We start from the raw sequence: 14,582 nt of genomic DNA, 5'->3' as shown, positions 1-14,582 counted from the left end.
AAGACACTGATGAAAGAAATCAAAGATGACACAAACAGATGGAGAGATATACTATGTTTTTGGATTGGAAGAATCAATACTGTGAAAATGACTATACTACCCAAAGCAAACTATTCAATGCAATCCCTATCAAACTACCACTGGCATTTTTTACAGAACTAGAACAAAAAATCTTAAAATTTGTATGGAGACACAAAAGACCCTGAAGAGCCAAAGCAATCTTGAGGGAAAAAAACGGAGCTGGAGGAATCAGGCTCCCTGACTTCAGACTATACTACAAAGCTACAGTAATCCAGACAGTATGGTACTGGCACAAAAACAGAAATATAGATCAGTGGAACAAGATAGAAAGCACAGACATAAACCCACACACCTATGATCAACTAATCTATGACAAAGGAGTCAAGGATAGACAATGGAGAAAAGACAGTCTCTTCAATAAGTGGTGCTGGGAAAACTGGACAGCTACATGTAAAAGAATGACATTAGAACACTCCCTAACACCATACACAAAAATAAACTCAAAATGGATTATAGACCTAAATGTAAGACTGGACACTGTAAAACTCTTAGAGGAAAACATAGGCAGAACACTGTATGACATAAATCACAGCAAGATCTTTTTTGACCCACCTCCTAGAGTAATGGAAATAAAAACAAAAATAAACAAATGGGACCTAATGAAACTTAAAAGCTTTTGCACAGCAAAGGAAACTATAAACAAGATGAGAAGACAACCCTCAGAATGGGAGAAAATATTTGCAAACGAATCAACGGACAAAGGGTTAATCTCCAAAATATATAAACAGCTCATGCAGCTCAGCTCAACATTAAAAAAACAAACAACCCAATTCAAAAATGGGCAGAAGATCTAAATAGACATTTCTCCAAAGAAGATATACAGATGGCCAAGAAGCACATGAAAAGCTGCTCAACATCACTAATTATTAGAGAAATGCAGATCAAAACTACAATGAGGTATCACCTCACACCAGTTAGAATGGGCATCATCAGAAAATCTACAAACAGCAAATGCTGGAGAGGGTGTGGAGAAAAGGGAACCCTCTTGCACTGTTGGTGGGAATGTAAATTGATACAGCCACTATGGAGAACAGTATGGAGGTTCCTTGAAAAACTAAAAATAAAATTACCATATGACCCAGCAATCCTACTACTGGGCATATACCCAGAGAAAACCGTAATTCAAAAAGACACATGCACCCCAATGTTCATTGCAGCTCTATTTACAATAGCCAGGTCGTGGAAGTAACCTAAATGCCCATTGACAGACGAATGGATAAAGAAGATGTGGTACGTATATACAATGGAATACTACTCAGCCATAAAAAGGAACAAAATTGGGTCATTTGTAGAGATGTGGATGGAGCTAGAGGCTGTCATACAGAGTGAAGTAAGTCAGAAAGAGAAAAACAAAAATTGTATATTAACTCATATATGTGGAGCCTAGAAAAATGGTACAGATGAATCAGTTTGCAGGGCAGAAAGTGACACAGATGTAGAGAACAAACATATGGACGCCAAGGGGGGAAAGCAGGCGGTGGGATGAATTGGGAGATTGGGATTGACATATATACACTAATAGGTATAAAATAGCTAACTAATAAGAACTGCTGTATTTAAAAAATAAAATAAAATTCAAAACAAAAAACCACTTGCGTCTTCTGAGCCGGGTGGGTGCTCAGGTGGGAAGCGGCCACCTGCTGAGAGTCTGTGGTTCCGGGTCTGGGGGGAGGGCCACCCCTGCACTGGGCCCTCCTGAGGGCTGCTGCCCTGGGACCCCTTCTCTGTGCAGCCTGCCTTTCTCTGGATGAGAGAAAGCATCCTCTAGCATGAGATGGACCTGTCAAGAATGTTCTAGAAATGAAGCTTCTGAACCATAAGCCCGTAAGGAACAGATGTCACAAAACAACACAGGAAAACCATTCAGCAATACTGGTAGGTGGACAAACGTCAGTCATGCCGACCCAAAGAACACATCTTACATGATTCCATGAAATGTCCAGAAGGGGCAACATCCACAGAGACAGGAAGCAGGTGTGCGATGCCTGGGGGAGGAGCCTGCACACGGCGTGGGGACGTGCCACAGTCAGATGGTGGAGGCTGCACAGTCATAAGTTTACCAAAACTCACTCAATTGTTCACTGAAAATGAACGTATTTTACAGTATGTAAATCCTACCTCAATAAGGCTACTAAAATACATGTTATAAAATAGTAGAAACCCACAAAAAGTCATCAGTCAATGGCACAGAATGCAATGCAACCATCTGCCGGAAATGCCCCTTCCAGCAGGTGTGCGTGTGCGTGTGCGTGCGCACACGGGCGTGTGCACGTGTGAGTGCCCTGATGACAGGCTCTCCTGCACCGTCAGTACCGCGTGTGGACCCTTCCCCGTGTGCCTCGCCTGCCCTTTACGGAGCCAGTTCTGATGGCCGCAATGGCCCATTTTAGGGAGTTCAGGTGTCGAGCTGCTTAGTTAGCGGTTGGGGAGGGGAGGCCCGCCTGCCTTCCGCCCCCCCCGCTACGCCCACTTGCACTTTGCCCGCCCCCTCTGGTGCGCCTCCGGCCTGACCCATCCCGCGTTCAGTGAAGCGCCCATCCCAGCCCAGCCGCCCTGGGCCGTTCTCACACCGCTTCTTAAAGTGCTTCTTTTATTGTCACCTTTCCTGAAAAGGCGGTTGGCCAGATGCAGCGTATTTTGCTCATTTTATCCTTAGGGAACGTGAGGCACAGAGAACCAAATGCTGTGCAGGGCCCCTGGCTACAGCGTCTCTAAGAACCCCCCCAGAGTCACGTGACAAGTGCTCATTCGCACGGACGTCCAGGGTGACTCCCGCACTCAGGAATGACAGACGTCAGCATTTGGGGAAGCGCAGGGGTCTGACTGCCGTCGGGAGTTGCAGGTGGGTGTGGAGCGCTGGGGGGTCCCCGATGTGCCTCTGCTGGGCGACGGGAACTGAGGACCCCTCACAGCGCCAGCCCGGTGACGGAGACACTGGAGGGGTCGCCCCGCGGGTGTCCAGGGCCCGGGTGCCTGTGGGGCTGAGAAGAGCCGGCCCAGAGGAGAGGCTAGGCGGCTGGAGCGCTGCCTGCTGCCCACGCGGGCGGGCCATGCTGCGTCTGCCGCCCCCTCCACCTCTTGACCTCCATTAAAACCCAGGGCCCAAGAGCAGGGTGCGGGGCGGCGTGCAAGCCCATCGTCCACCCCTTGGTGCGCCAGCTGCTTTTCCTCCAGCTGACAGCTGGCCAGGGTTCCAAAGCGACGCCCTGCGGGGAGTAGCGCCTGGCGAACTCATTTGCCAACAGCAAGTGCTGGCACCGCCCCCCGCCCGCCACGCAGTTGGAAGCAGGGCTCCCGGGCTCACCTGCCACCCACAGGCCTCACACGGCACATCGCAGGGCGCCTCTGGGCCCTACTCTCAGGCTAAGATCCAGGGACACGATGGTGACAGACAAAGAAAGGAAGGGGGCCGAGGGACTGTGTTAGCGGACACAGTGGGATGAGGGCCAGACCCACCACAGCTACAGGAGCACCAGGCCCCCGGCCCCTGGGGAGGGACCTCCCAGCACTCACCGGAGACCGCTGCCCCCAGGCTGTGCTCCCATGTCCCTCTCACGCAACTCTCTAAAACCAAGCCACCCAGTAACTCGCCCTGGCACCGCAGCTCCTGCCGGTCCCCAGTCCAGCGGGGAGCTGCTGTGAGCGAGGGAGCCTGCCTCGGGGCTCGCTCCCTGGGCCTGATGCCAGTGCGACAAAGCTCCCGGGTCCACTGCCCGTTTGTGGGGCACCTGCGTTGTTAGTGCCCACGCAGCTCCCAGGAAGAGGAGGCATGAAAACGAGAGCTCGGGGCAGAGAAGCGCATCTCAAGGACGAGTGCCTTTCTCGTGTGTTCTAGAATGGTTTCTATTTCAGAGAAATGAACCATAGCGAACAAAATTCTATGAAGTCAGAAAATTAGCCAACCTAGTTGAACAAGAAATTAAATAAATGAATTAACCCGAACAGTAAAGGCATCTGAGAAGCACGGCGGGAAGGACAGTGAAACTGTCAGATCGTGGGAGGGGCTGCCCTGTCCCGCGTCCCTGGGCGCAGAGATGGATCTGGAAGAATTTGCTGAGACATGGGAACACGTAAGGGCCGACCGTGTAGGGCGTGGACATGGCTGGGGGCCCGTTTGGGCCCCGGAGTTCGGGCTCAGCAGGTTTGGACGCCCACACTAGGGTGCGGGCTGGCAGCAGGAAGTTCGCCAGCGCCCGACCCCCATGGGGACACACTGGGGGGGCAGCAGAGTGAAACACCTCTTCCGTGAAACCCGAGTCCTTCCTAGTCTTTAATATAAATCAACTCATGTGTTACGTGTGACACTTTATTTTCAAGACTCCCTAAGTCAGGGTCTCCCACACTTGCCCTGAAGCCCTGTGGAGGGGATGAGGACAGGGGGTGCCCGGGGACCTTCACCCCAAGCAGCAGGTGAGGTGGGGGCCAGCCGGCAGCCCCAGAAAGGACTACGGTGGCTGGTGAGGTCAGCTGGCTCACGTGTTCAATTTGCCTTGGCAAGATTTGAAGGAAACTTCTATTTCAGGCCTCTGCTTCTTCCCCCGGGAAACAGCCTGTCCCAGGACCACCAGCCCCTACGGACGTCAGATTAAAACAAGCCCGTCACACTGCTGCTGCCACCGTCACCGGGCCGGGAATGGAGCTGAGTAGGAAATATCGGAGCGATGCGTGTAGCAAAGATTCCTTAAATCTGCACCCTGGGCTGGGACACGTGCTGTGTTTGTGCTTCACGAGTGTGAAAACCTCATATCCCCTGGATTAAGAAAGCCCAAGGCAGCAAATGCTCACAACGTGCCCTGAACGCGCTGCCCCTTCCTGTGGGCTGCAGGAGGACGAAGCCCGCAGGAAGGGGGAGCGTGGGTGGAGGTGTGTGCGGTGCCCCGCATCAGCAAGGCTCCCCGGAAACAGACTGCGCTTGTCCCGGCCCCAAGAAGCCATCCCCGTCCCCCGCCCCCAGGAAACGCTCCCCCACACACAGGAGCCACACCCTCCCTCTGCGTCAGTCCCAGCTCCAGTCACTGTGCCCTTTAGATCACCACAGTGCACAGCCCTGCAGAAACAAAGCAGCCTCCCGGGACCCAGCTCTGCAAGGCACAGGGACACAAGGTCTCGAACCTGAGAGGCAGCCCCTGGGGCCAGAGCCTTGTTTCTCCCCGTCTGAGGGGAGCGGGGCCCCTGCGACAGGGTGGCGCCCACCACAAGGTCGAGGCAAGCTCACTCCTGCCAAGGGCTTGAGTCCACGGAAAGAAGGAGGTGCGAGCAGCCCCATGAGATACGCCTCCGCAGCTCCCACCTCATTACGGGGCTGACTCGGGGGACGGTCACCCTCCAGCAGAGACCACGGCCACGCGCTGAGCACGCGCAGACGGGGCTGCAGAGCCGCCTCTGGTCTTAGGGGGCTGGATGCTAAGGCTGGGAGTGAGGCCACAGCTAAGGTCCCACTGGGCAGGGGGCTGGGGACGGGGCTCTGTCCTCCCAGGACCGACGCACACACGGCTGTGGTCAGCGGTGCCTGTGAATGAACGCAGAAAGCCTGCGGGGCCCAGCGGGACAGTACGTGGGCTCCGAGGCTGGGCGGGGTGCTGAGGAAGCTGATGTGAGCCCGAGGCAGGAAGCCTGTCCTGCAGGACGCTTGTCATTTGCAGGGACTCCGGCGAAGGTTTCGAGTCTTCTGCAGAGAACAAGGGACGCGTGGCCCGGCCCTGAAGACCATGACAACGGGGTGTGGGAAACGCAGGGGGGCTGCCGCTGCTCCAGCAAACCTGCTCCCTGACCTTCCATGGCTCCCAGCCGCCCAGCGCCCACCCCCTCCAGACACCACCTCCCCAGAACAGCGCCCAGCACCCCTCCCCCTCCAGACACCACCTCCCCAGAACAGCGTATCACTCGAAATCTCCGCCTGGCGCGGTGGATGGGGGTAACTTCGAACATCAGGAAGAATGTAAAGGTCACATCAGTTAGGAAAAGAGGGCTCCCTGCTGTTAGGGGTGAACCTCGCCCCCAGCCGGGGCCCCAGTCCTGGATGGAGCCTGTGGCGGTGTGCTCACTGCGCCCTCCTGTCATCCTCCCAACCCCCCACCTCCTTGCTCAGGCCCCGCCCCCCATCTTCCTGCAGCTGCCTCGGACCTCCCCTCCCCCCCCCCCAGCTGGGACTGTGTTATTTCAGGGGAGCGGGTGCTGGGGGGACTGCCCGTCCCAGCATCTCTGGTCACAGTCCCCTGAGCCGCCCTGGAGCACATCCCCACCCCCATTTTCCATCTCATCCCTGCATTCCCACCACTGAGTTGGGTCTCATCTCACCTCTCACTGTGAGAGCTGCGCACACCAGCGGGGCTCCTGCCAGCAAGCAAGGCGGGGAACCCTAAGCCCAACCCCTCTGAGGCATAGAACGGGACAGCTGGGGCCAGCGTGGGGGGAGCGGTCCTGAGGCCCTCAGTTACTTTCCCCCTAATGTCGGCTCTCCTTGGGTCACGTCACTTAAAGGGGTGAAGCAAGACACTGTCCTCGTACCCCCTCCATTTTGGTAGGGTCTCCCCTGTGGATGGGATGGTGGCCCCGTCACCCGCTGGGGCCCTCCACCCCTCCTGCACCGGGCTTTAAATTGTGCGCCCAGAGCACAGACTTGGAAATTGGGAACGGGGCAGGGAGCGTGGGTCACAGACAGACGGAGGGTGTTGGCGGTGGACAGAATTTGGTGTTTGCAGAAACCACCCCCGCCGCCGCAGGACGGCAGGGCTGGGGTGTCCCTGGGGAGAGCTGGCTCTGAGTCACGCTGATGGCCCCCCCCCATCTTATGACAAGCTGGGGGCAAGGACTTCCTTGTTCCCATTGCAGGGATAAGAGCACTGAGGCTGGAGGAGCCGGGGGCTCGTCCAAAGGCTGCAGCTGTTACTTGGCTGGGCACACTGGGGCTTGTTCCAGTTTGGGACTCGGGGTTCTGTGCTCCAGCTGTAACCTCCTGTCGCGGTCACCAGCTCCGTAAGGTCAGCAGAGGAGCCCTGGGGTTGCCCTGCATCAACCCTCAGTCTTGCTCTGGGGCGACCCAGGATGGGAGGAGGGAGTGCAGGAAAGGACAGGACTCGGCCAGTTACTACAGCTGGGCAGTGGCCCAGGCCCCACCCCCAGCTCCCGTTTCCCCCTTCTGCCCCGAGAGCAGATTCTTGGATTTCCCTCCCCGCCAGCCTCCTCTCTGTGCTGAATTGCCATGACTGTGAACTTAGGAACTAGAGCCCCTACGCCCCCAACACGCCCAGAAGAGCGAAGCCTCCTCTCTGTGCTGAACTTACCATGACTGTGAACTTAGGAACTAGAGCCCCTATGCCCCCAACACGCCCAGAAGAGCGAAGCCTCCTCTCTGTGCTGAACTTACCATGACTGTGAACTTAGGAACTAGAGCCCCTATGCCCCCAACACGCCCAGAAGAGCGAAGCTGGCTGTGCACAGGTGGCACTTTGCCCGGCCGTGTGGAGCAGAGGGCAAGGGCTTTGGGGAGCAGCTCAGTACCCACGCTTGCAGCCCTGGCCAGTGGGCGGCCGTGCACGCAGCTCAGCTGCAGGAGCGCCTGCCTTCGACCCCGTCTAGCGAAGCTGACTTCTTCCCAATTGTGAGTGGTCCAAACCAAGGCGCCTGTGACGTATTTGTCTGTCTGCTGCTGGGTGACTCGTTTCTGCCCCTCGAGGCCTGCCTGCCGGCTCTCCTGGGTAAGCGCCTACCCTCGCTGGGAGCCCACGCTGTCCCACTGCTCTGACGCACAGGGACACTGGAGCTGCAGCTCAGCAGAAAGACACACTTTGGAAAGTACAGTGGATTTTGGCAAAAGGCTGTCCAGGTGCCAGGGCCACACGCTGGGGCTGTCTCCCTTGGGAGGCCGCGCGGGGCAGGGAAGGTGCTGACACCGGCGCCAGGCTACAGGTTCCACCCCGGACTGGCCACTGGCAGCGGGGTGACGTGGGGAGGGGTCCCCGAGTCTCCACACCTCCGCAGATCCTGTGCTAAGAGACCTGGCGGGCGCGGGGCAGAGGGGCGAGGTGGGGACGGTCCACCCCACACGGAGCGGGTGTGCGGCTGACACTCGCCGTGGACGGTGGCAGGAAAGCAGACCTGTCCAGTGCGTTTTATTGCTTCTTTTGAATCCTCTACACACGGGGCAGCGCATCTCACCCGCTCGGGGGAGACCCGCCCGAGGCCTCTGAGGGTCCCGTGCGGGCCGCGGAGACCCAAACGCAGACCTGGCCACAGCGGCCCTGCTCATCTGAAAGCAGGACTCTGCCCTGAAACAGGCGTGAGGACCTCGGCCAAGACAGAAGGTCACGGGACACGCGGTGCCGGCCGGGCAGCGTGGGGCAGGTCACCCCTGTGCTTGGCGGAATCCATCCCTTCATTGATCCGGGAGGCGTCTGCTGAGCCCACAGACGAGCTGCCAGGTGCCCCCGAGTCCCTGGGAAACAAAAACAGCCCCTCAGCCACGCGCTCCGTCCCTCCCGCCCTCTGCTCTGGACAGCAGGCTTGGGAGTGGCCTGGTTTCCTTCTTCTCCCACCCCAAGTCCAGACGGTAGCAAATCCTCACGGTTTTATCATCAAACCACGCCCAGCACCTTCCGGCCACGCCCCCCTCCACTGCCTGCTCCACACCCCTCTCATCTTTAGCCTGGACGAGCGCAGGGGCTCCCAAAGTCTCCTCTCTCAGCCCCCAGCCCTGTGCTCTTAACATCTCAGCCCCCAGTTCTTGCTAAAACACGGGGCAGATCACGCACTCCAGCTCAAAGCCCGAGAACGGCGCACACCTCCCACCAAGGAGAGACCGGAGTCCTGAAAGTTACCTCGGCCTTCAAGCCCCTGGACCTTGGCCTGTGTCCCCTTCAGAACTCAAGGCCGTGGCCATCACACGCCCCCCCTCCTTGAGAACTCAAGGTCATGGCCATCCGGCCATCCCACATACCACCCCCCGCCCCCTTCTCCGGGCCTGAAGAGAAGCCCTGTCAGTGGCGGTGGACCAGTGCACTTGGTATTACACTTGGCCACGACCAAACCCATTTCCTAGGCGGAAGTGTCACTGTAGACCCTGACAAGGATCCTTCCAAGTTTATAGGTCTGTCTGACTTTTACAAGGTGGCTCAGGTTCCCTGGACCAACCCCAAGGTTTCCATCTGCTCAAGGTCACAGCAGTACCCGAGAAATGTAAACCAAGGTGGACTGAGGCTTTTCTCAGAACCGCCAATGGGTTCTCAGGTCAGAGAAGCACACCAGGGCATTCAGAGGCCAAAAGGTCTTTGGAAGTCTTTGGAGATGCTGTTAAGGGCACGTGTTGGGAGTGGAATTCACGAGATCTGGACCCTCCCTCATGATGAGACACTCGGAACAGCCACCTAAAGTGTTGCTCTTCCAGAACTTTCTGCTTCTTCGCTTAGGAAGCTGAGTTCTGGGGCTGGGGGATCCAACACATAAGCTCCTCTTGTTGGCGGGTGGAGTGAAACGAGGCTGTTGTCTCATGTGTCGTGTGCTGTGACCTCAGCGCCCCTCGTTCAGTGTAAGAGGTGTGTGTGCTCTACAGACGCGTGTCCTCACCAGCCACTTGCTGGCAGGGGACCTTGGCGAGCTAGCTAGCCCCTCCCACTCAGGAGTCCCTGAACCGCTCCCTGCTCAGCAGAGCCTGACCTTCGCCTGTCACCGCCTCCTGCCCCTTCCCAGCGAGGTTCCACCTCCGGGGAGCCTGGCTGAGGCCTCACATTTGCACTTTCATACTTTCTTTAAATATAATGCATTTTACATTTCACTTCTGTATATTTACACTTTAAACTTTTGCAAACGCTTTTCTATACGCCGTCCCGTAAGACAAAAGGGGCAAGAGAAGCGCCCAGGAACAGAACCAATCACCGAGACCAGAACCGAGACACTCGGCCGGTGCTGCTCTCACCCTGCCTCCACAGGGCTAGCCAGGCCAGGGGCCTCCCAGCCCGGATGCCCGGGCGGGTCCTCCGTGTGTTCTGAGGGGCCCTGGCTCGCTCTGGACCAGAGAAGTCCTGAGTGCAGACCTCCCCGAGGTGCACAGAGGGGCAGAGCCTCCCCAGCCCCTGCAGCAGGAAATGAGGCGTCCTGCAATTCCCGAGAGAATGAACAAGACGGCTCTAGTGAAAGGGGACGGCGCCTGCTTCTCCTCGACTTCACGTTATGAGTTTACAGGCCAGGGGTGGAAGCTTATAGACGGGGTCCTGAGCAGCAAGAAAACCGCAGACCGAGCTCCCGCACGCAGGCAGAACGCCCGGCACGCGGCACAGCGACGCCCACGTCAGCCCCTCCCTGCTGCATGACTCCCCGGGGGGACCCTTCCGCCGAGGCAGCGGCGCCCCCTGCTGAGAGCTGTGGACGGCTGAGAAGTGGAACGAAAACCTGAGCCCGCAGCTAGGAAAGCACGGTATTGAGGAAAGGCTGAGCCTCAGGCCAGACCGGCCCAAGCTCCAGGCGACTTTGGGCCCGTTCCCCTGGGCACCAGGACACTGGGCCTGTACAGGCAGGCTGGCCACAGACGGGGTGCCCAGCCCGCCGGGCTCGCGGCTCCGACGCCCGGCTCTTCTGCTCGTCCTCCTGCTGCTGAGAGTGGGCGGGTCCTGACACTTGTCACATGGAGCCCCAGAACACCCAGCTCCCGGCCCTGCAGCAGCCCAGGCCCAGCGGAGAAGCCGCGCTTGGCGCCTGCTTCCGGGAGACCAGGGAAGAGCCAGGGCGGGAGCCTCTGCATAGTGCGCGTCTCCAAAGACGTTACTCATCCACGTTGCTGTTAATGGCAAAGAATCGAGAACGATTTCAAATACACACCAACTTCACACCAACAGCATCAAACCAACAGTTCCAGTTTGAAACACGCACCATTATTCATGAAACGGCGCTGGTTTAAGGGCAAAGCCGTGGTGGGCGGGAAATGGCGGGTGTGGTGACCAGTTATCCGAAGCCGACAGCCCGATCCTATTTCCCAGGGAGCAGGAATGTTTTTTCCAAACCCTGGGTGTTTTCTGAGGGCGCTCCACGTGTGGGCGGGGCACAGACACCCACCCCAGAGCCCGGTCTCAGGGTCCAGCACCAGTAAACGTCCTCTCTTTCCAGAACCCAAAGGACGAATCCCGACGGCAAAAACCCCTCGAAGCTGAGAGAGAGCCGCTCAGACCTAAGGAGCATCGGGGTGAGAGACGCTTGCTCTGGGGAAGAGGCGCCCTGGGAGGAGGCAAGGGAGGCCGCGGGGGCAGACCGTCCTGGGGGGCCAGGGGAGCGCCCCTGTCAGCGACCAGCTTATCTGGTCAACTAGTCACCTGGCAAGAGCTCTGGGAAAGGCGCGGATGCAGGAAGATGGACAGATGCCTGAGTGGGGGCTCCAGCACCAAGATGAGTGGGCGTCCACTCCGCCGACGGGGCCTCATGTGCCCCGAGGACGTGCCCAGGCCGCACGGGGCAGGCCTGACGCAGTGTGGACCCCGGGGGCGGGGGGGGGGGGGCCCTGGCGGGTGTGGGGAGTGGCTGCTGCCTGCGAGCTTCCCAGACCTTCCTCAGGTTACGGGGGCGGGGGCGGGGGGGGGGAGGGGGTGCGTGGGGGGAGGGGCCGCTCTGGCCTGGGGCCCTGACCCTGCTGCAGGTGTGCGCTGCCCAGTGCTCCCTCTGCCTGGAGGGTGAGCCCCGGGACCCCTGCGCGTTCAAAGGCAAAGTCAAGGGTCAGCCCAGGACACAGAGGTCCCCAGACTGGGGAGGGTCCAGGGCCCAACCTCACGGAGCAGTGGCCTGAGGCCCACAGCGGGGGGCACCTCCTGGGGAAGCAGAGGCTTCCTACACGGGGGCCCCCGAAGGGTCTCCATCACCTTTCATGTTGCACGCAGCACGTGGCCTGCGGGGTCACTGGGAGGGGTTCGGCCAGCAGCCTGGTGCCCCCGCCCCGAGTTCCAGCCCCTGCCTGCCGGCCCCCAGGGCTGCACTGGCTCATCGACCACGGCCCCGGAGGAGCGCGTTTCACCTGTGATCGGGGTCACACACGCGTGTCGGCCCGGAGGAAGCACGAGGCCTCCAGTGGACGCCCCACGGTGAAGGTGGCCATCGAGAGAACGTGACCCCGGCTGACCACCAGCCGGACCCAGACGCTCCGTACCCGCCCTCGGACGCAGGCTCTGCCGCCGGTTCCCGCAGGAGAGGCGGTGTCAGAGCCGCGGCTGAGGCCCTCTGGAGGTGAACTCAGCCGGACCGTCAGGGCCTCCGTGTGAACTTGAGACTCTGGCGGGCGGGGTGCCCGAGATGGGCGTCGCACCCAAGTCCCTGCTTAGTAAACTTGCACCTGCCGCCCGGGTGTCTGCCTCTTTCCTGGTCTCTCCCGCCCTCCACGTTCGGAGCCAACTTCAAATGCCACCCGGGAAACTCCCGAGCCTGCGAACCGGCCAGGGGCAAAGCTGGGTGGGTCGTGGTGAGCGCCGCTCCCTGAAATCGCTGTTCCCGCGTTGGGAGTGTGCGCTGGGGCTCGGGGCAAACCTTTACTTATCGGGGTCCCAGTCACGAGTTAGCTGGCCGCTCCTGAGGCCCCAGGGCCCCAGCACCCGAAAGGGGCCCACAGGCCCGTGCCCAGCCTAGAGGACCACGTGCGGCCTCGTGGCTGCCCAGCCCTCATGTGTCCGCCTGGCTGGGCCACGTAGCCGGTGTCCGGCTGCTCGGAGGGTGTTTTGGGGTGAAGTTATGGTCTAAACAGCTGACTTAAGCAAAGCCAGTGAGCCTCCGCAGTGTGGGCGGGCCGCACGCAAGCGGTCCAAGGCCTTGAGGAAAGACTGAGGTCCCTGGAGGAGGCCATTCTCCTCCAGACGGCCTTCGACTCGAGTTGCTGCGTCAGCTCTCCCTGGGTCTGCAGCCCTGCCGCCTGGCCCGCCCCTCAGTCGCGATCCAGCCCCTCAAAATGCAGCTCTCTCCCGGAGAGCCACGACTAAACCCTCATGTTCAACACCCATTCTATTTATCTAAACCCACATTCCTGCATCCTGGTGCCGCCCCACGGAACACACGCGGGCAGGTCGGGGGCTCCTGCACGGTCCTCTGCCCCCCTCCCTTCCAGGGCACCCCGCCTGCTGGGTCCAGGGGAGCAGACCCGTCCCACCTCCTCTCTGCCCTGTGCCACGCGCTGGCGTTCCCCTCCTTTCTCCTCCCACCAGCCTGGCCTGTGCCGCCCACGTGTCCCGCTTGGGCCAACAAAGCAGCCTGCTCCCCTGCCACCCCTCCCTCCCTCCCTCCCTCTCCTCACAGCTGCCCAGACACGTCTGGAAACAGGGTGGGATGCGCCTGCCGCCCGCCCAGGGCAAGTCCTCCAAAGGCACCCCTGCCCCTCAGGGCGTCTCCCCCTGACTTGGCGCAGCGGCCGGGCTCTGTCGTCCTCCACCTCCTCCTCTCCTGCCCAGCCCCTCACCTTCTCCGCGTCCAGAATTCTACGGGGCCTTCCCACCACGGCCCGCACGGGCTCCCCACCTCAGGGTCCCCCCACCTTGGGGACCCCACCTCTGCGCCGTCCTGAGTACCGTTCCCTCCGCCTGGGATGCGCTACCTCAGGCCAAGGCCCCTTCCCACCGTCCACTGGCCTCTGGCCGCCAGCCACCTGGCACCGACCCTGTATCTCCCCGGGCACGTGGACTCCTGTGTGCCAGACCTCTGTGCCCGCCGTGTCCTCGGGCTGGTCTCCCGTGCTGCGCCCCATACTTCCTAGGGCAGGTCTGTGACCGGCTGCTTCGCTGCCCCTGGGGCCAGCTGCCCGGTGCACACGCATGAGAAGCCCAGGGCCACGTCCCTCTCTCGGGAGCAGAGAACAAGCTGCAGGGTCACCCGTGGCTTCCTCTACAAGAGCAGAGGCAGGTCCGCTCAGCCCTGTGTCCTGGCAGGGGCTCGACTCGTGGCACAGGGCATGCACCTGTGAAGATCCCCTCCAAGAAAGGACTGACTTTCACCCGCTCCCCCCAGACTTTTCTCCCTGTTGGGTGGGGCCGGGAGGGAGGCGCCGACAAGGGGTCTTGGCCGTGGTCTCAGGGAACGAGGACGAAATGGCCAAGGGCAGGGTCCCGTGGGCATCCAGGCGCACAGGCAGGCACCGCGGCCTCAGGGCTCATCCTGCCGGCGCTCAGCCTCCCTCCTGCGTGTGCCGTGCTGTCAGGATCACACTCTAGGTGTCCTTCCGCCAGGGTTTGGGGCCCTGGGGCCTGCGGGCACCCTGTAAACCTCTCTGCTTCCTGATCCATTATGTTGTCGAGCGAAGTAACTGGAATAACGACCCCCTTGGTGATGACAGAAGCTTAATGTCAGCATCACAGTCAGGCCCGTGTGTGCAGGTGGTGCCCCGGGAACCAGCGGCCACCCAGACCCACCCAGAGGGGCTGCTGCCCATTGCCGCCAGGGGTCCCTCCACGGGTGCCTAGAGAAGGGAGCCTCAGGTGTTGGGCCCTGTCGTGCTCTGTAGACAGGACAGGGAGCATGGTCACGCAGGCCGCGTCTGGGCTTGTGTGGGG

The 14,582-nt window shown here is 59.8% G+C and overlaps 1 protein-coding gene and 1 long non-coding RNA gene across 2 annotated transcripts in view; one reads left to right on the top strand and one right to left on the bottom strand.

The window, feature by feature from the left end:
* The window catches only part of FRMD1 (FERM domain containing 1), a 46,564-nt gene that overhangs the window by 28,564 nt on the left and 3,418 nt on the right, over positions 1 to 14,582 (bottom strand). The window lies entirely within an intron of this gene.
* LOC132437200 (uncharacterized) lies at positions 7,624 to 12,391 on the top strand. Its single transcript, XR_009521973.1, has 3 exons — positions 7,624 to 7,778; positions 11,176 to 11,251; positions 11,937 to 12,391. It is a non-coding gene; the product is annotated as an uncharacterized lncRNA (long non-coding RNA).

Source organism: Delphinus delphis, chromosome 14 (assembly GCF_949987515.2).
Source record: "Delphinus delphis chromosome 14, mDelDel1.2, whole genome shotgun sequence".
Classification (NCBI taxonomy): domain Eukaryota; kingdom Metazoa; phylum Chordata; class Mammalia; order Artiodactyla; family Delphinidae; genus Delphinus; species Delphinus delphis.
The sequence above is the reverse complement of the archived record's forward strand: the minus strand, read 5'-3'. Positions and strand labels throughout refer to the sequence as shown.